Source organism: Nannobrachium achirus, assembly GCF_963921795.1.
Source record: "Nannobrachium achirus genome assembly, chromosome: 17".
Classification (NCBI taxonomy): Eukaryota; Metazoa; Chordata; class Actinopteri; order Myctophiformes; family Myctophidae; genus Nannobrachium; species Nannobrachium achirus.
The window spans coordinates 3385947-3406623 of NC_137824.1; positions in this window are offsets into that span (position 1 = coordinate 3385947).

Below are 20677 nucleotides of genomic sequence, written 5' to 3' on the forward strand. Positions count from 1 at the left end.
CCCTGAGTGTTGTGGGTGAGTGTGGGTGGATGTGAGAGAAAGGACTACTTTTGGCAAAAACATATCAAACTGCATCAAGTTCTAAACCATCTTTTTCTACTTGAGTGCATCAGTATATTTGTCTCTGTTTTACCTCCGTCCCTCTGTCTTTGTTTGTCTCTCTGTCTCCTGTTTGTGTAACATATGATGGATACTAAATAAGTAGGGCAGTATTGTGTGTGTGTGTGTGTGTGTGTGTGTGTGTGTGTGTGTGTGTGTGTGTGTGTGTGTGTGTGTGTGTGTGTGTGTGTGTGTGTGTATGTGTGTGTGTGTGTGTGGGTGGGTGTCAACTGTCAACTACCCAAACCCAAGCTCTGACTGTGAATTTGAGAAAGATACTGGGACACTGTTAGATCCTTTCATTTTCGATGGAAAGCTTTGTATAGACATTTGGTCTGTTTATTAACATCTTGATAATAAAAACAAAGGTGAATGTGAGTTTCTTTGTTGTTTCACTGTTTGCTTTCATCAAACATGGCACAAGTCAGACCTTTATAGTGGTCTTGGGTTTAAACAACCCTATAACTCTATGAACCCCCTCCCCCCACACACACACACGAAAACAGTCTCTTTCTTTTCTTTGTTTGCCTCCGATCGTCACACACATGCAGATACACTATATGTATTGTAGAATATCTTAGATTATAGAAAAATACCAGGAAGAAATATTTTAGGGAAATTATTAGCAGCCAGTCAACAACATTGAAATAAATCAGCCATGTGAAATAGAATAACATAGAATAACATAATACATGACACTTTGTTAACCTTGTAATGGAACGCTACACCTTTCACCAAAAAACACCACCAAACATGTCAATTTCGTTTTTTCTTTTGTTTCACTACAGTTACACTGAAGCAGCCATGGAATCACTAGTGTGTGCATATGTGCGTTTGATTGGGGGCACAAAGCCAGTCAATGCCAGTTTGCAGTAGCCAATCACTCTAGTACAGGGGTCTTCAACAGGGGGTCCGGGACCCCTAGGGGGTCCTCAGAGTTACTAAAGAGGGTCCTTCAAATCTTTGTGTGATAGAAACCTTTTTTCTCCTTTTTTATATTAAGCACTTGAACCCTAACGTCTATATTCTGAGAACTTTAGCCAAAAATAGCAGATCTGCAAGTAGATCGGCTATTTTCGGCAAATACATTTGATGTAGAGGGGAACACAGTTCTGTACTAAATACAGAGTGAAAGGTCAAGTTTATTGTATTGATGACGGTCCGTTCAAGTGGTTACATATCTGATAACAAATTGACATGAATCCAAAATACACTGATTGTGCTGTCAAACGATGAAACTATATGGAATCTGGGGGTCCCTGCTTCATCTCTTTCTCAGCTAAGGGGCCCTTGGCCTGAAAACGTTGAAGACCCCTGCTCTAGTAGTGCATTTTCTTTCTGAAATATGGGCAGAAGTTAGAAGTGCTGGAGTTATAATGAACTGACCGTCTCTGACAAATACCTCAGTAGGTCAGTTCACTTTTTCTTTTCAGACCATGTGAGAAGGTCATCACCGGTAAACATTTGGTAACAACTTCACCAAATTGAAAAAATCTCACTTCACCATCAGGTAAGAGATAATTATCACTTAATTTAGAGCAGTGATGGCTGAGTGGTTAGTGTCCATACCTAAAACCCCAGAGACCCCAGAGATCGCAGGTACGATTCCCCACTCCAGCTATCACTGCTCCCCCCCTCGCGCTCCTTGTGGGCTGCACTGGGTTAAGCTGAAAAAAAAAGCAGCTGGGTAGGGCTGCAATACCCGAATTTCCCTCGCAGGAGGAGTAGGTAACTATCACTATCAATTATATTGAAGCATATAATAGGGCATTAACGACTTGTGACTTTTTCAAGTCGACTCGACTTTATCGTTTGACGACGTCTTCACATCACACACGTCCCCCCAATTATTTTGGGGGTTCCCCAGATGATTAACTTAATGTGAAACATTGCTTTCTCACTCAACTGTAAACAAACCAACATAAAGTTTAAGTGGGTATCTTCACTTTTCTAAAGTTCCAATTTAAGGACTTTTTTAATACCTCTAAAATGGCAAATAAAAATTGTCCAAATTGTCAAATATATAGAGGCAGAAATTGCGAAAATAGCCGATCTACATGCTCACAACGCCTCGCGATGCGAGGCGTTGTGAGCATGTAGATCTGCTATTTTCACAATAGAAAGTATTTCTTTTTTTTTCAACTTCGACTTTCAACTTTCTCTGGTGGGAGTCGACTTGTGTAATGAAGTCGACTGAGTCGACTTGTCGACTTTTTCGTTAATGCCCTAGGATATAATCACATAAGTGGAATGTGATTAGGCTTTGGGACATGGGTGACTGCCTGGGTGAACATATGACACCACCAGCTCAGTGTGGCCTTGTGGTTAGAGTGTCTGCGCTCACGCTCTGAGACTGGGAGGTTGGGGATTCAATCCCTGCCAAGTCATACCAAAGCCTATAAAATGGAATACACATCACAATGCCTCCGTACTAGGCACTCGGCAGCATGAAGGGTTGGATTGGGATCGAGTCCCTGTGACATACTAGCATCATGTTCAGGGGGTGTGCTGTACATGTACATCAAGCTGCCTTGTCCTACAGAATAGGGCATTAACGAAAAAGTCGACAAGTCGACTCAGTCGACTTCATTACACAAGTCGACTCCCACCAGAGAAAGTCGAAAGTCGAAAATACTTTCTATTGTGAAAATAGCAGATCTACATGCTCACAATGAGCATGTAGATCGACTGTTTTCACAATTTCTGCCTCTATATATTTGACAATTTGGACAATGTTTAATTTGTCATTTTAGAGGTATTAAAACGTCCTTAAATTGGCACTTTAGAAATGTGAAGATACCCTCTGTACGTAAACTTTATGTTGGTTTGTTTACAGTTGAGTGAGAAAACAATGTTTCACATCAAGCTGATCATCTGGGGACCCCCAAAAAATAATTGGGGGGTCGTGTGTGATGTGATGGCGTCACCGAATGATAAAGTCGACTTCAACTCAACTTTTTACTGAGTCGAGTCGACTTGCGAAAATCACAAGTCGTTATAATGCCCTGCTGTACATGTACACCAAGCTGCCTTGCCCTACAGAACTGAACTGTGTGCCACATGGGGATATTGAAGGATGGGGGAACATGATTCAGACGGGGCAGGCTGGGGTGACCACCGGGTGAAAATGTGACAATCTGTCAACACGCCCCCTCACCAGATCCACTCTCACCACCATGATGATTATGATGCACATACATACACACAGTACACACATTCATAAAAATCACACCTAGTGTAAAGTGAGCAGTGCTATTTATGTGTTAATTTCATCAACTGTCGTGCTAGCCAATCGCACCCCAATCCTAGACACATTTTTTATTTTGTCTGAAAAGGTTCATGAATGCATGCATACGTAGACAGGGCCCTTGAACATATACAGTATGATATTGAAGCTCTTAGAATAATTATCACGTATCAGTCTATGGCACAATGTTCTCAAATCACAGGAACATTCATATGGCCGCCCACATCTTTCAAGACCCAATCTGTCTGCAGTCTGCTCTGCAGTCTGTCTGGTTTGCACAACTAAGTATAGAAACAATAAAAATACTTTTAGGTTGCTCGGTGGGTGAAGAGGGTACATCTGCCTGATGGTCGATGTGCCCCATTCGGATTTACTCATCTAAAAATACGACAGAGCAGACTGCAGACAGATTGGGTCTTGAGAGACCCATGTTTTTGGAACAAAATGCCTCCAAATCATGATTCCAGCGCCAGATTACAGTGAAAGGCCAAAGAAAACATGAGGCATTGGACTATTATAGCGCCAGCAGGAGGCCACAATAACATACCTGACCTGGCGGAGACCTGTGCTCGGAAGAGCACTGCTTCGAGTTGAAAATGTGACTGCCAGGCCGATTGGGAGTGGGATATGGATTTTGTGTCCTGTAATTACTGTCTGTGATAAGAAATATTTGCGCTCAAATAAAAATAAAATAAAAAAGTGTACTCAAAAACAATATTCTGTTAACATGTCATACCCAACATCCTCCAGTTTGTAAGCCAAGGTTAGAATCTATGCAAATAAATGTGTCTCTAGGCTTTAGCGGTGCAGAATGACGCACTTCTGAGACAAAGTACGGCTCCAGTGGCTCTGAAAAGGCCACCAAGTGCATTATTGTCTCCCTGGATTTGACCTAGTTTCATATCTACAAATATGAAACGAATTCAATCGCTGCAAGTCATACCAAAGACTATAGAAATGGTAAACATGTCACAACTCACAATGCCTCCCTACTAGGCAGCATGAAGGGTTGGATTGGGATCGAGTCCCTGTGACATACTAGCATCTTGTCCAGGGACATCAAGCTGCCTTGCCCTGCGGAACTGAACTAAGTGCCACATGGCTCGGGGTATATTGAAGGATGGGTCATTTTCTCAAGAACAGAGAGCTGCGACAAAACAGAGATGGCGCTGTTTTCCCTTTTCTTTGATTTGAATATGGCTAGCCAGATTGAAGGATGGGTGACCACCCGGGTGAAAATGTGACAATTTGTCAACACGCCCCCTCACCAGAACCTTCTCACCATCATGATGATTATGATGCACATATAGATACACACATTCATAAAAGTCACTCCTAGTGTAGAGTGAGCGGTGTTATTTATGAGTTAATTTCATCAAGTGTCCTGCTAGCCAATCACAGTACGTCCCGTGAAGCTTGACCAATGGGACCCTATAGCACATGACAAACTTTGAGACGTTTGTGCTAAGATGTATAGCCTCGTAAACCAATCAGAAGGCAGGAGGAGTCAGCAGGGGGTCAATTGGGTATGGCAGGGGTATGCAGCTGGTTTCTTATTTCAAGCCTTCCTTGATAAATTAAACATACATTTCTGGGCCTATTATAAAGCTGAGGGGTATTGTTGAACCAACATTACAAAACAGGTCCTGTCGCTCTTAACATTCTTAGTGTCATGTCATCTATCTCAACAGGATTGTTGCCTGGTTTCCTAGGGCTTTCCCTTCCCTTTATGCCCATATGGAGATCCTTGATCTGAGTATCTGACATCACTGTGATGTCACCTGTTTATGCCTATATATGGAGATCCCTGCTCTTAGTATATGACATCACTGCAATGTCACCTGTGATGTCACGGTGATGTGTCAGGGGAACCACAGTGTCAGGTGTTACACGTATACATACGGACAAGCTGTGACAGTTCTCATAGTAAACTTGCTCCCTACGGTCGCAATGAATGCATGCATAAGTAGACAGGGCCCTTGAAAATATACGTATGATATTGGACCTCTTAGAATCATTATCACTTCTACAATGTTCTCAAATCACAGGGACATTTATATGGCCACCGAGCAACCTAAAAGTGAGCCAAGACCAAAGACTTTCTATTACCTGTATTTCTATACTTAAGTTGTGCAAACCAGACAGCCCTCTGCACACCTCAGCCAAGACTGTTAAGACACATGTCTCAACAGAAAGTCGAAGCGTGACCAATTCAACTGCACCGTCATTAATTCATGCCAGCATCTCTGTCCATATCTGGATTATAAAGGGGACCTTCGTCTTTCTTCATTTTTTCATGTCTAGGAACAAAAATAACAGCCCATTAGCAGAGACCAGCAGCAGAGCTCACGTCGTCTTTGATGTGTTTGTCATCACACAGCACTGCGCCCACTCTTTCTGATTGTACTCCAACATCTTCCCTCTCAGGGGCATGCAGAGAATGTTAGAGAGGCACGGGCTGACATTTCTAAAAGGGCCTTTTGGTGAAAATATTGAAAATAGCAGACCTCCAAGCTCACAACGTGTCGTTGTGAGCGTGGAGGCTATTTTCGATGCTTGATTTGCATTCACGTACATGGCAATTCTCTTGAATGCTGAAAAAACGTCATGTCCTAGTATGAGCGAATAGTGACGGCGATCAACGTCACTTGATATGTTCGGCCATTTTTACCCGACAACAAGGAAAGCGATGAGACTCGGAGAAGTTTGAATAAACGCTAATTTATTGGAAACATATAACACATGCCAACGAGTGGACAGGACGGTGGAAGAGTGTTTGGACAATGCGGTGAGCACCTTATAAATTGATTTGTACATGTTTTGAGCCGAAAATGGACGCTAGGGCTCAACCAGCAAGAGCGTTCTGACTCCCCTTTATAACTCTTGAAGAGAGTGAACGTCCCAATATAAACTACCTCTACAAGAGTTATGATTTATGGCTAGAAAGAGGGCATTTGCATTTCTTTCATCATAGTGAAAACTGCATTCAGGGCTCCATAGGGGAGGGCACTTTTTACAGACGGATAAAAGGGCAGGGGCTCGAGCCCCCTTTGATGTCTGTGTGTGCACGTGCCTGTTCCCTCTGCACTGTTGTGTCTCCTTTTTTCTCCTCCTTTGTGTCTGTCTTTGATGCTGTCACAGTGTCTTTGTCTGTACACCGGCATTGTCCCCCACCCCACCTCTATCTCTCTCTCTCTCTCTCTCTCCATCTTCTCTCCATCCCTCTCCCGCAGATGGCTGATGTGTTTGTCTTGGCCAAGACTGTGAGTCGGCTTGTGTGCGAGTTGGCGTGTTCGTTTTGTGTGTCACTGACGTCCTTGTTCACACGCAACGCACGCGTCTCATTCACAGCAGGGCCCCAACCCACTGGACCCAGACTCACTGCCTGACGTCAGTGGTAGCTACTGCTGCTGCCACAGACCTTTCAGGATGATTAGATGGATTCATTACCTCTTACCAGGTGGAACGTAACTAAGTATATTTACTCAAGTGCTGCTCTTGATTTTGAAATGCTTTTACTCCACTTGAGTATTTCCATTTTTCTTTTTTTTTATTTATTCAGTGCAAAAAAATCCAACATAATAATACATGTTATATACTTTCCCAGTGCACTTTTTTTTCAAGCTGCCGACAGACAGTCCAGTATTTTAATTCTTCAATACGTTATACATGTACGTCTGCTCCACTACATCTCAAAGGAAAATATTGCACTTTTTACGCCACTTGATTGAAAGGAAATGTAAAAGCAGAAAGATCTTAACCACAGACATTCCATAGATTTAAACAATTTTACACATTTTCAAGTTTCAAGTTCAGAGCATGTACACGCTCACTTTTAATCATTCAAAAGAACAGATCTGGACAGTCAGACTGGAACTGAACATTTTTCAACTGTTGGGCATACCTTACGTATTACATTCCTATTGAACGAATGTCTTTTTCATCACCGATGCAACTACTTTTCTCATTGTCCAGGCATTGGGTAACATGAGTCTGCAGGCCAAAGAACTGCTGCCCCTGATGACTGACCAAGAGGGGGAGTGAGGGGGAGAGAGCCAGATGGCCCCAATATTCTCTGGCAAGTATGCATGCATGCATGTGTGCACTAGTATTAGCAGACAAACACACAGGGCAGGAGCCTGATGTATAAATGCAAGACTGTTCTACTTCTGAGCCTTGGAAAGGTTTATCCTGCACAGGAAAATCCAGAGAACTAAAGTGCAGGGACGTGCTGGGCCCCTGATTCAGCCTGGGAAAAAGAGTTGTAGAGGCCCTCATTGCGTGCTATAGAGAGAGATCTCTCTCTATAGCGCTGCTGCTACTCAAAGATTTGCCATTTCAGACCATGACAAGTGACAAGCCTGCAGTGGGCCAATTACATGAGTTATATTTCGTCATTGTCGGGTGGAAACCTTGTATGTCCAAAACCATTTTAAAAATGATTTAAACTAGTGAAAGCAGCCGATCTACAAGCACACAACGCCTCGCACCGCGAGGCGTTGTGCTTGTAGATCGGCTGTTTTCACTACTTTTGTGCGACAGCCTTGTATGATGAAGCAGGGCTTTGCTTTGCGAAAAAATGTACAAATTTGAAACTTGGAGATACGAGGTTTCTGCCCGACAGTGACGATTTACTTTGTTGGCCGCCCAGACCCCAAAATGGAACTGAAGGCCGTCATTTTATTTTCATTTTTTTCCTAATGGCCGGCCTGGACCGACCGGGAATGAACCGGCCGTTCGGGAGTTGTCCCGCTTTTCCCAATGGCCAGCACGTCCCTGCTCAAGTGTCACAGACAACGTGTGTGTGACACGTTGTGTGTGCAGGCGTGCACACATATTCACGTGTGCACATGGGCGTGAGTGCTTGCAGGCATGTGCAGAATTAATCAATAGGAGGAGGATGGTGAAGCAAGGAGGAAGCAGGTGGCAGGAATCTCCAGGGCCCATTCTAAAAACACAGAAGGATGAAGGGAGGTGAAGAGGGTACATCTGCCGGGTGGTCGAGGTGCCCCATTCGGATTTACTCGTCTATAAATACAACAGAGCAGACTGCAGACAGATTGGGTCTTGAGCAGTGGCGTCAGTTCAGCAAAAGCTAGGGTATGGCAAAGATGGGAGTCCTCATGGAAAAGAGGCATTACATTTTGTATAACACGGTTCTATTGTGAAAATAGCAGATCTTCATGCTCACAACGCCTCGCTGCATGTAGATCGGCTATTATCACAATGTCTGAAAAAAACTTTTTTTCCCAGTTTTTTTACACAGGTTTCTACGGTTTATTGGCCTGGAATGGTTGTTCAAGTGCAACTAAACTTAGCATGTTAGTAAACGTGCTACAATTAACAATAATGCATTGCACCTGTGCAGCTGACCTGCGGAACCTGGGAATATACCATGTTGTCAAGCTGGGAAGAATACAAGTCTGGAGAATATAATCATAATACCTTGTTAAAGTGACCATTTTGTTAAATTTTGCATTTGTAGTTATTTTACTGTAATTTAACAACATAATAACCAGCGCAGATAGACAAAGAGACATTCAAGGATTTATATTTAAAAGTAACTTTTATTTCCCCCCCTGGACCCAGGTTATGGCAGCTGCATACCCCTGCCATACCCAATTGACGCCCCTGGTCTTGAGAGATGTGAGGTAGAGGCGTGGGTGTGTGTACTGTATGTGCATGCGTGCATGTGTGTGTGCGCGTGCACATCGTGCACGTGTACAGCTGGGTGGTATACATACTGGTTTTGCCTGTCTGAGATTGTGTGGCCAAGGCGGAGAGAATAAAATGAATGCGTATGAATCAGTCACACCGCCTCACTCTGTTCGTTTGCATAAACGGAAGTGGTGGTGACGTTCTCAGTCTATTTATTCTGCTTATTGTAAATGTGACTGCCAGGCCAATTGGGAGTGGGATGTGGATTTTGTGTCCTGTAATTACTGTCTGCAATAAGAAATATTTGCTCTCTTGATCCCTGCCTGCTATAAATTAATAATTTCTCTTTATTTTCTGGCCAGGTCCCTGCCTATTTTAACCTATTTTTAAACATGCAATCGTTCTGCGGTTTAAAAAAAAAAGTCAAGCTTGGATGCTTCGTTACCAAGTAGCTATCGGCCCATCTCCAAGCTAACCTTTATGTATCTTGTATCTGTTTTAACTGAACACCAACTTTATGATAAATTCCAGTCTCGGTTTCCGCAAACAATATTCCACGGAGACTGCTCTTTTAAGAGTTTCCAATGTTCTACTGATGTCTGCCGACTCTGGTAGATGCTCCATTCTGGTGTTACTGGACCTCAGTGTGGCTTTCGACACTGTGGATTACAGTATTATTGTGACCGTAGGGAGCATTTACTACCAAAACCTCCACGGGCTGTCCGTCCGTCTGTCACACACGTCACACACGTCACACTTTTGCCCTGCTCATATCTCCACAACCGTTGCCCCCATCCATGCCAAATTTTGCACACACACTCCTTACCTGCCAAACTACAACCTCCAAGGACCCCCGGAGCTCCAGGGACCCCCAGGTCCCTGGGGGACCCCCAGGTGTAAAAAATGACCAAATGTGCAAAAATGACCAAATGACCACCCCAACGGGGCTGCTCACGGAGAATTCCTGGGGACCACCCACTCCTGGTGCTCCAGAACGGATGCAAAAGTGGTGGCGCCCCCAGTGGAGGACCCCCTCCACTGCAGCTCACATAAAATGCCGTAACTCCGGCTAGGAGCGTCCGGGAGAGTACCTATTCGTACCTATTTGTCCACCAAGGCAACGCGGAGACCCCACCCCTCATTTCTCACATGGCCCTCTTCTAGCGCCACCTTCAGGCCGATTTCTAAAACACATTTTTGGACACTGCTCCTACAGTTTTTGCCCTAAAATCACGCAAATCCGCTACACAGTATGTCTACACTCATCCCATCAACATGAATCTGTCCCATATAGCGCCACCTTCAGGCCGATTTTTAAAAACACATTTTTGGACACTGCTCCTACAGATTTTGCCCTAAAATCACGAAAATCACTACACAGTATGTCACAGTACTCATGTCATCAACATGGATCAGGAAGATTTTGGAAAAACAATTTTTTGCCCTATTTGTGGAGATAAGCGACCTACGGTGCTTCATAGGTGACAGTGACAGAATAGACTAGCTATACACACACATACATGGTGTCATTGCGACCATAGGTCGCATTTACTATCAAAACCTCCACCGGCTGTCCGTCCGTCCGTCCGTCCGTCTGTCACACGTCACACGTCACACTTTTGCCCTGCTCATATCTCCACAACCGTTGCCCCCATCCATGCCAAATTTTGCACACACACTCCTTACCTGCCAAACTACAACCTCCAAGGACCCCCGGAGCTCCAGGGACCCCCAGGTCCCTGGGGGACCCCCAGGTGTAAAAAATGACCAAATGTGCAAAAATGACCAAATGACCTGCTCACGGGGAATTCCTGGGGACCACCCACTCCTGGTGCTCCAGAACGGATGCAAAAGTGGTGGCGCCCCCAGTGGAGGACCCCCTCCACTGCAGCTCACATAAAATGCCGTAACTCCGGCTAGGAGCGTCCGGGAGAGCCGGGGCCGGTACCTATTCGTCCGCCAAGGCAACGCGGAGACCCCACCCCTCATTTCTCACATGGCCCTCTTCTAGCACCACCTTCAGGCCGATTTCTAAAACACATTTTTGGACACTGCTCCTACAGTTTTTGCCCTAAAATCACGCAAATCGCTACACAGTATGTCTACACTCATCCCATCAACATGAATCTGTCCCATATAGCGCCACCTTCAGGCCGATTTTTAAAAACACATTTTTGGACACTGCTCCTACAGATTTTGCCCTAAAATCACGAAAATCAATGAATTGTATTGTGATATGTCACAGTACTCATGTCATCAACATGGATCAGGAAGATTTTGGAAAAACAATTTTTTGCCCTATTTGTGGAGATAAGCGACCGTAGGTCGCTTATCTCCCGATTAGGGAGTCTTACTGGTGATAAACAGGCTAGGTCTGGGATCCCTAGGGGGTCCTCATAGTTACTACAAGGGGTCCTCCAAACCTTTGAGTGATAGAAAGTTTTTTCCCTTTTTTTTATATTAACCACTTGAACCCTAGTCTCCGTATTCTGACAACTTTAGCCAAAAATAGCAGTGAGCTTGTAGATCAGCTATATTCGGCAAAGAGGTTTGGTGCAGAGGGGAAAAAGAGCAGACTAAGGACAGAGTGAAAGGTCAGGTTCAGTATTGACGGTTCAAGTGGTTAAATATCTGAAAACACAAATTAACATGAATCCAAAATACACTGATGATTGTGCTGTCAAACAATGAAACTATATGGAATCTATGAACAGGTTGTGGGGGTCCCTGCTTCATCTCTCTCTCAACTAAGGGGTCCTTGGCCTGAAAACGTTGAAGACCCCTGGGCCAAGGGAATAGGTATAGGTATCACAGGGAGTGCCCTTGACTGGTAGATGTTTTTCTGTAGTAGTAGGCCCTCATGTGTCTAAGTCCTTCCCCCTTACATGTGGGGTCCCCCAGGGCTCGGTACTTGGTCCGATTTTACTTGCATTATATTTGCTCGGACTCCTTATATAAATTATTTTAAAGGCATCTCCTACCACTTTTATGGATGATATTCAGCTGCTCTTTTAACCCTGACTGCCCTGGTGATTTTAACTCTAATTTTACTACTATCAAAACCTCCACCGGCTGTCTGTCAGTCTGTCAGTCAGTCAGTCTGTCCGTCACGTCACGTCACACTTTTCCCCTACTCATATCTCCGCCACGGTTGCCCCGATCCATGCCAAACTTTTTACACACACACTCCTTGGCTGTCAAACCACAACCTCACCCCTCATTTCTACATGGCCCTCTTCTAACGCCACCATGAGGCAAATTCTTGCAAAACACATTTTTGGACACTGCTCCTACAGATTTTGCCCTAAAATCACGCAAAGCGGTACACAGTATCTCTACAGTCATGTCATCAACATGTATCTGTCCCATCTAGCGCCACCATCAGGCCGATTTGAGCAAAACACATTTTTCGACACTGCTCCTACAGATTTTGCCCTAAAATCACGCAAAGCGGTACACAGTATCTCTACAGTCATGTCATCAACATGCATCTGTCCCATTTCCCATATTCCCTACTGATTGCCTACCATTGCCTTCTAAAGTTTGTGTATGCGACCTGACGGTCGCTTATCTCCCGATTAGGGAGTCTTATTGTTTTAAATGAGTGTCTGTCTGCCATTAAGGCCTGGCTAGCAAGCAATTTCCTCCAACTGAATGAAGCTAAAATCGAGGTACTTATTGTGGCCTCTGATGGTGTTGCAGCCAGGGTGGCTGGCTGTGGCTCCGTTGGGTCCCTCAAAAATAACATAAGCTCCAACATCAGGAACCTTGGGGTACATTTTAATCAGGCCATGAACCTCGATTCGCACATAAAATCGGTAACCTGCATCTGTTTTTTCCACCCTAACCCTAACCCTTTTTATTGCGAAACTTCGGTCGATTGTTTCTCATTCGAACCTAGAAATGATTATCCATGCCTTCGTTTCCTCCCGCCATCCATAGACTGCCTTCAAATCATCCAAAACACTGCAGCAAGACTGGTAACTAGGTCCAGCAGCCGCCCACACTAGCACGCCACACCGCCCACTTGTGCCAGGTTTTCCACTACAAGGACGTGGGTAGAGTGGTGTGAAAGTGGTACTAAACGTGGTACTAAAAAGTATCCAATCTAGAGTAGGTCTGAGCTAGGCCAAACAGGGCCAAACAGTTCATAATGACTGATCACTCACTGACTTTTCATTTAGACCACCAGGATATAGTTGTAATACATGATAATAGATTCTATTGTGTTATAACCACTATCATAATCTATTATAGTGCATTATAATTATCATAGTAATACATTAATACTTTATAGTGTATTATAATCACAGTTATAATTATAGTGTATTATAATTTAGGATGGTTGTAATAGGGTTGTTGATAATGTATTTTGTATTATAATCACAGTTAAAAGGGTCCATGTGTTTCTTACCGATAGGGGTACTTTTGTGTAATGGAAAATGTAGTTATTTTTATGTGGTGCGGTGCGGTGTGTTGTAGTGTGGTGTGGTGCTAAAGCTGCAGTCGAAAAGGGGCTTTTCAGAGCCCTGCATGGCCAAGCACCTGAATATCTGACAGACCTGCTAGAACCATATGTGCCCAGCAGGACCTAAGGTCAGCTGACCAGGGTCTACTGGTCATTCCTCGAACCAGGTTAATCACCAGGTGATAGAGCCTTTCAGTCTGTAGCGCCCTAGACTTTGGAATGCCCTTCCGCGTGGCCTGAGAGCTGCAGAGTCTGTGGATATTTTTAAGAATCTGCTAAAAACACTACTGTTTCAGCATGCTTTTGGGGAAAGTTATTGAGCTTCTCCTCTAGGTGTGAAATGTATCTGCTGTTTTGTTTTTCTGAGATGCATTGTACAGTCTGTGTTTTGTTCTGTTTCTTTTAGTTTTTCGGTTGTATGTAAAGCACTTTGTGAATTCTCTCATGTGATAAGTGCTATACAAATACAATTTACTGACTTACTTTACTTACTCTCAAATGAAAATAAAATAAAAAGCGTACTCAAACACACTCTTCTGTTAAGCTTTCATAGTGTCATACCAGTGGCATCAGTTCAGAAAAAGCTAAGGTATGGCAACATTCGCGCACGTGCAAGACACCAGTCATGTTACCATACCTTAGCAACAGGCATGATACATTTATTTACCGGTATTTAAGAAGTACATTCTACTTCCCTCCCGTTTCTATGGTTTCTTGGGCTGGATATGGCAGCCAACGGTTATCAAGTGCAGCTAGACTTGGCATGTTAGTAAACGCGCCACAATTAACAATAATGCATTGCACCTGTGCAGCTGACCTGTGGGACCTTGGATTAATATACCATTCTGTCAAGTGTGGAGAATATAATTATAATACCTTGTTAAAGTGACCATTTTGTTACATTTTGTATTTGTAGTTATTTTACTGTAATTTAACAACATAATAACCAGAACAGATAGACAAAGAGAGATTCATGGATTTATATTTAAAAGTAACTTTTATTTTCCCCCCTGGACCCAGGGTATGGCAGCTGCATATTCCCCCCACCATCCTCCATCTTGTAAGCTGGGGTTAATACAAATAACTATGCAAATAACCGAGGAAAACAACACAGCATCACATACTGAAGGACTCCTGATTGGCGAACCCTGTGGCTCTGGCCCGCTGTTCTTCTGCTTACATAGCGGATCTAAGCAACATTGCTAGGGGAAAATGGCTCCCAAAATGTGTCTAGGCTTTAGCGGGGCAGAATGACGCACATCTGAGACAAAGTATGGCTCCAGTGGCTCTGAAAAGCCCACCAAGTGCATTATTATATTTTGTCTCCGTGGATGTGACCTACTGACCTAGTTGGCTAGTTTCATATCTACAAATATGTAACAAAACCTTGCCTGAGCCATTTGGTCAGATAAGGCATGTAAAAGTGTTCTTGGGCTATAGGGTATGTGATTATCTACATTACAGTATGTAACTTCCAAACTTTCTCGCATTTCGTATTCCACTGAAAAGTGTACAGTAAAGTGAACCAGCAGAATGTATGTTAAAGCTATACTGTGTAAGTTCAACTAGTGGTCAGTAGCGGTATTGCTTTTTTCGGCCGTTTTTCGGCCGGAGTCGTCGCGGACCACCGCCGCGGACCACCGGAGCGGCGCCGCAAACCACCGCGACCGATAGTAATCCGTGGAGGGGTAGAACGCATGGTAGAACGTAATTTTCTGGCCAGGATTTGTGGATTAAGAGGTTAAAATCCTTCACCATGGTAAACACTGTAGCCAAGCGGAGGCGCTTCCTGGAGACCAGAGCAGATAAGCTGTGATTGGCCGGTAGTGTACCATGTGTGCATGATCGGCGATGTGATTGGGCAACGTATACACAACGTATACAGATGATGCAGATTACGTCATTTTGGCGCGAAATCCGGTCCACGGCCAGGATCATAGAAAACATATAAAGAGAAGGCTTCAGAAGCTGAAAATAACGGAGTGGGTGCGATTTAACAGTTAGGACAATTTTAAGATTTGTTTTATAAAAAAAGTTACATGGTACAACTTTAACCCAGTTCTTGATTGTGAACTCGTTATGGCTGTGTCAGAGTGACGTCAGAGGTCTGCCCGCCGGCTCGCCCTCCTATTAGTACATTTTAATATAGGATTAGGTATATTGTATTACATCTGGCAATTCTTGTATTTGTAACACAGGTATACAAGTCATCAAAACAACTTGACTGACAACACAGAAAGGAGGGAGGTATAGTAGCTGTAGTTGCCCCCATCACCCATGGTTGGTCCAACTAATTTACATATACAAACGATATAAATGACATAACAGCCCTAGCTAAATCATTAGAGCATGCTCTGTGCTACATCTGTGCAAAATCTGGCGCTTTTAGACTAACTAGCCCTTACCCGTTCAAAGATATGAGCTCCGAAATGATGTGCAGTGTGTGGGTTATGGGATGTGCACTGTGCACACAGTATATGAGGGATGGAAAGTAACTTTAACTGGTGCTTGCATGCTAATATGTAGGAGCATCAATGTAAGAAATACCCGTTCCATTTAACGGCTACAGAGATACTGTGTACCGATCTGCATGATTTTTTGACAACATCTGTAACAGGGCCAGAACCCACACACACACTCCCCCCCCCCCCGTGTGTGTGTGTGTGTGTGTGTGTGTGTGTGTGGGTTTGTGTGTGATTGTGCATGGCCTGAACAACAGCGCCCCTCCCTTAACATGTGTGGTCACAAAAGGTACTGTAGGCTAAATAGATATAGATACAGCATAAAAATGCTAATATACAGCATACGATTTGTGAAAGTGACAAACGGGCTTCACAGTTATGTCAGGTGTGTTCATATGCTAATGGTGATGCGATTTCAGATCAATTGCTCCAGCCACTGAGGAGAAACGCTGTGACAGACACTCACTCACTCACTCACTCACTCACTCACTCACTCACTCAGACAGACATTCGCAAAATGTGCCAACGGTGATGCAATTGTAGTCCTAGAGCGGCCATATTTTGGGTCAAACACAGGTGTTTCAATTGTTTGATTGCATAGAACTAATGCTCTACTCCAATCAGAACACCTGTGTAAGGCTGTGTTGACCCAAGAAATGGCCGCTCTAGAACTACATATTGGCACACCCTATTAGCACAAAATGACCATGTTATCTCCCTAACGCCCCAGACTACAAGGCAAAGTCCTCTCCCACTCACTAACCCATTTCTGATCCTTGTTTTGGGATGGCAAGTATTTAGGACCTTTCTGGTTGGTGCAGCAGTCACACCCATGTCTGAACAGTCTGGTACTGACTGCTGGATGGTCGTCTGTGACGTAAAACCCACCTGGCTGAGTGTATCGTGCTCAGTTGGGCTGTTGACGTGATTGAGCACACAGCACACAGACTGTGCCCAATGTGGGATGCTGACAAATGTGTCTCTCTAGTCATGGCGACACTGAAAAGCTTGTGTCACTGCCCATATGGAAGCAGAGCATTTGAATATCTATACTACTGCTCCCCATTGTTCAAGTAGATCCAATTCGATGATGCACTCGTCCTGGATGTCAGCCAACCAAAACTCTTTAATGATATGATATGATATGGTACTTTATTGTCAGTTCACACTGAAATTTGTCTTGTGACACAGCAGCCATGTATGCAAAAAAATATACAATACATTAGTAATTGGCCAACATTATTTGGAACAGTCCTTGGCCTTGCATATTATGTCCTTGCTCTCGTGTTACAGTTTAATCTACATCGCTGTTAGCTCCTCTCGGAACCACTCGCTCCGCGGCTATGCCGCTCCGAGATGTGGTTCCTGCTCACAGCATGCCCAAATGAGGTTTCTCCGGGGGTAGTTCGCCAGGTTATCAACCGCTCTTACCGTCACTAAGCGCTGTATCCAAAAGGCAATGGTCCTATACCCGTCTCTTGCATGTGTTGAAACAATACTTTAAACACTCTCATTTTGTCAGCCAGCTCCATGTTTTCCCAGTGAAATGTTACGGAAGCAGTCACGTGACTCATCATGAATCTGTGTTGCAGAACTTGCAGCCACCAAGCGGTCGGAGCAAGAAATGGCCACAGACTGACAAAAAAACACAGAACTGGCTGACAAAACAAGCGTGTTTAAAGTATTGTTTCAACACAACGCTTGGATTACCCTCCGCTAAAAAGTAGAGACGGGTATAGGACCATTGCTTTTTGGATACAACACTTAGTGACGGTAAGAGCGGTTGATAACCTGGCGAACTACCCCGGAGAAACCTCATTTGGGCATGCTGTGAGCAGGAACCACATCTCGGAGCGGCATAGCCGTTAGCGACTGGTTCCGAAAGGAGCTACATCGTTGTGGATGAACACACAGTGCATTGTTGCTGCAAGCAGTAATGAACCTCTGTTGATATGGGCCTGGAACATTCTATCTTGCATTGGCCTATCTTTAAAGTTGGTGTCACCTGAGAGGGAGACACAATGATGATATACCTGTAGGCCTAATGGCAAATGGTGCAAAAAGGCGCTTTACAGAGATAGTGCATTACATTCATCCCAACACACACATTCATATACAGATGGCGGAGGTAACCATGCTCATCAGGAGCATAGGGGTTCAGTGTCTTGCTCATGGACACTTCGAAAGTAACCCGGGAGCCCGGGATCGAACTGGGAACCTTCCGGTTGCCCAACGCCCCTCCATGTCCCTAATGTATATATTGTAAAGGGCTGGCTTCATTAAATAAAGGAAGAAAATATAGGCTACCACCCATGTTCACTCTTAGTTCCATACATCACGTATTGTGTGGAGATATGGGGTAACGCCTATAAACAAATACCAACCCTATTTTTCTACTGCAGAAGAGAGCTATAAGAATAATAAATAGATCTGATTACTATGAACCAACTAATAAACTATTTATTAAATATAATATCATGAAATTCTATGACATAGTTGATCAGAAAACAGTCTTATTAGCATTCAAAGCACAGCTTAAATCACTGCCATTCTGCATTCAGAAATTGAAACCCTATATAAAGGGGCAATTCTCACCAGGGAAGAGAGCATTCCTCGACTCAGACCTTATCGCCAGGATCAACTAAGCTTATCATCACATCCAACCATCTTAAGATACTCAGCTAGTGGGGAATGTAATAAAATTCATTCTATTCTATTCATTCATTCTATTCAATTCAAAAGCTAGTAATAAAATTACTGGACTATATTGTTTTATAATGATTTTAACCTTGAACCGAAATAAATACCATTCATTCATTCATTCGTTCGTTCATTCATTCATTCATTCATTCATTCATTCAAATCATATAGCCTACAGTATGCTGTATTATTTCCAACCATTTTTCAAAGCATGTGCCAACATCTTTCTTTCTTTCTTTCTTTCTTTCTTTCTTTCTTTCTTTCGTGGACAGTGGACAGAGAGGAAACCCCACTCAAGATTAGTGAGCTGTAAAGTTGCAATGAGAGAAACACCCACAATGCAACTTATTTAGTTCCACATACAGACCGATACTGACCCAAAGTATATTGAAGTAGTTTCCTCCGAGGTGGAAAGTCTGGTGATGCGAGGTTACATAATGAAGTATAAAGCCACTAACAAGAATGGTTTCGTCCACCTCCCTGCTCCATCCCTCGAGCCGAGATTTGGTACAGTCCAGAAGCGCGCTAAAGTTTTATAACATCATGGCGTCTGGAGGAGGTAGGTGATGGAAAATACGGTATATTTAAAGAAACAAATAGTTTATGTTATCTCTGGAGACGTAAAGGTTGCCGAAGATATTCTTCCAGTTGCAGATTTCCAAGGAAGCAATCAAATTAGGAAGCGATCGGTTTTGTAGTACAAGTAGGCTATACATGTATACTACTGTACAATACATGTTGTTTTGAATCCAAGTTTTAACACTAAACAAGGCGCTAACTCGTTCTCCTGCTATACCATCAACATGTGGAACGCCCTTCCACAAGCCCTAAAGGAGAGCAAATCCCTAGCCTCCTTCAAAATTGGTATGAAAAGTCACCTTCAGACAGCAGCTACCCGTGACTTGTAAATAGACTAAGCCCCCATGCTCCCCCCCCCCCCTTTTCTTTGTATTCTGCCTTTTGTATTTGATGTTATGCTTTTGAAACTGATATTATCCTAGATAAAGTACTATGTTCTATCCGTCTGTCTTTCAATGTTATATGAGATACTTAAAGTGTGGTTCCTGTGGAAATAAGCCTCGGCTTTCTAGGATCTCCTTTTAGTTGACCTTGTACCAGTGATTTGTACTGTCATGAAACTGTACTTTTTTCTATTGCAAACTTCTAATAAATTCTTCAATCAATCAGTCTCACGGTTGTCTGCATGCGCTTGAAACGTTCAATGTGTAAAGACTGAGTTAGTTAGACCTGATACTAGCCCTGAATACAGGACGGTCTGACCGTCCTGTATTCAGGGCTAGACCTGATACATGACATCAAACATATCATTTTCCAAAAGTCTGTCTGTCTGTAACAGCGTTTCTCCTCAGTGGCTGGAGCAATTGATCTGAAATCGCATCACCATTAGCATATGAACACACCTGACATAACTGTGAAGCCCGTTTGTCACTTTCACAAATCGTATGCTGTATTTTCATGGTATCTGTCTGTCTGTCTGAGTGTCTGAAACAGCGGGGGGGTGTTGGCTGGCCCTCTTCCAGATGTTGTCATGTAGATCGGTACACAGTATCTCTGTAGCCTTTAAACGAAACGGGTCTTTCTTACATTGATGCTCCTACATATTATCATGCAAGCACCAGAAAGTTACTTTCCATCCCTCATATACTGTGTGCACAGTGCACACCCCATAACCCACACACTGCACATAATTTCGGAGCTCATATCTTTGAACGGGAAAGGACTATATATTATAATTATGCCAGTCTTGACTTGCCAGATCGCCTTATGTCAAATACTAATATCATTGCGACCGTAGGACGCAGTTTACTGTCAGAACCGGCACAGCTTGTCCATATTACGTGTAACGCCTGACACACACATCACTGTGACATCACAGTAATTTCAGATACTCAGAGCAGGGATATATTATATATGGGCATAAACAGGTGACATCACAGTGGTGTGGCTGCTTCAGACAGGGATCTCCATATAGGCTATGCTATGGGCATAAAAGGTATTGTATTGTGGTGTCATGGGAACCAC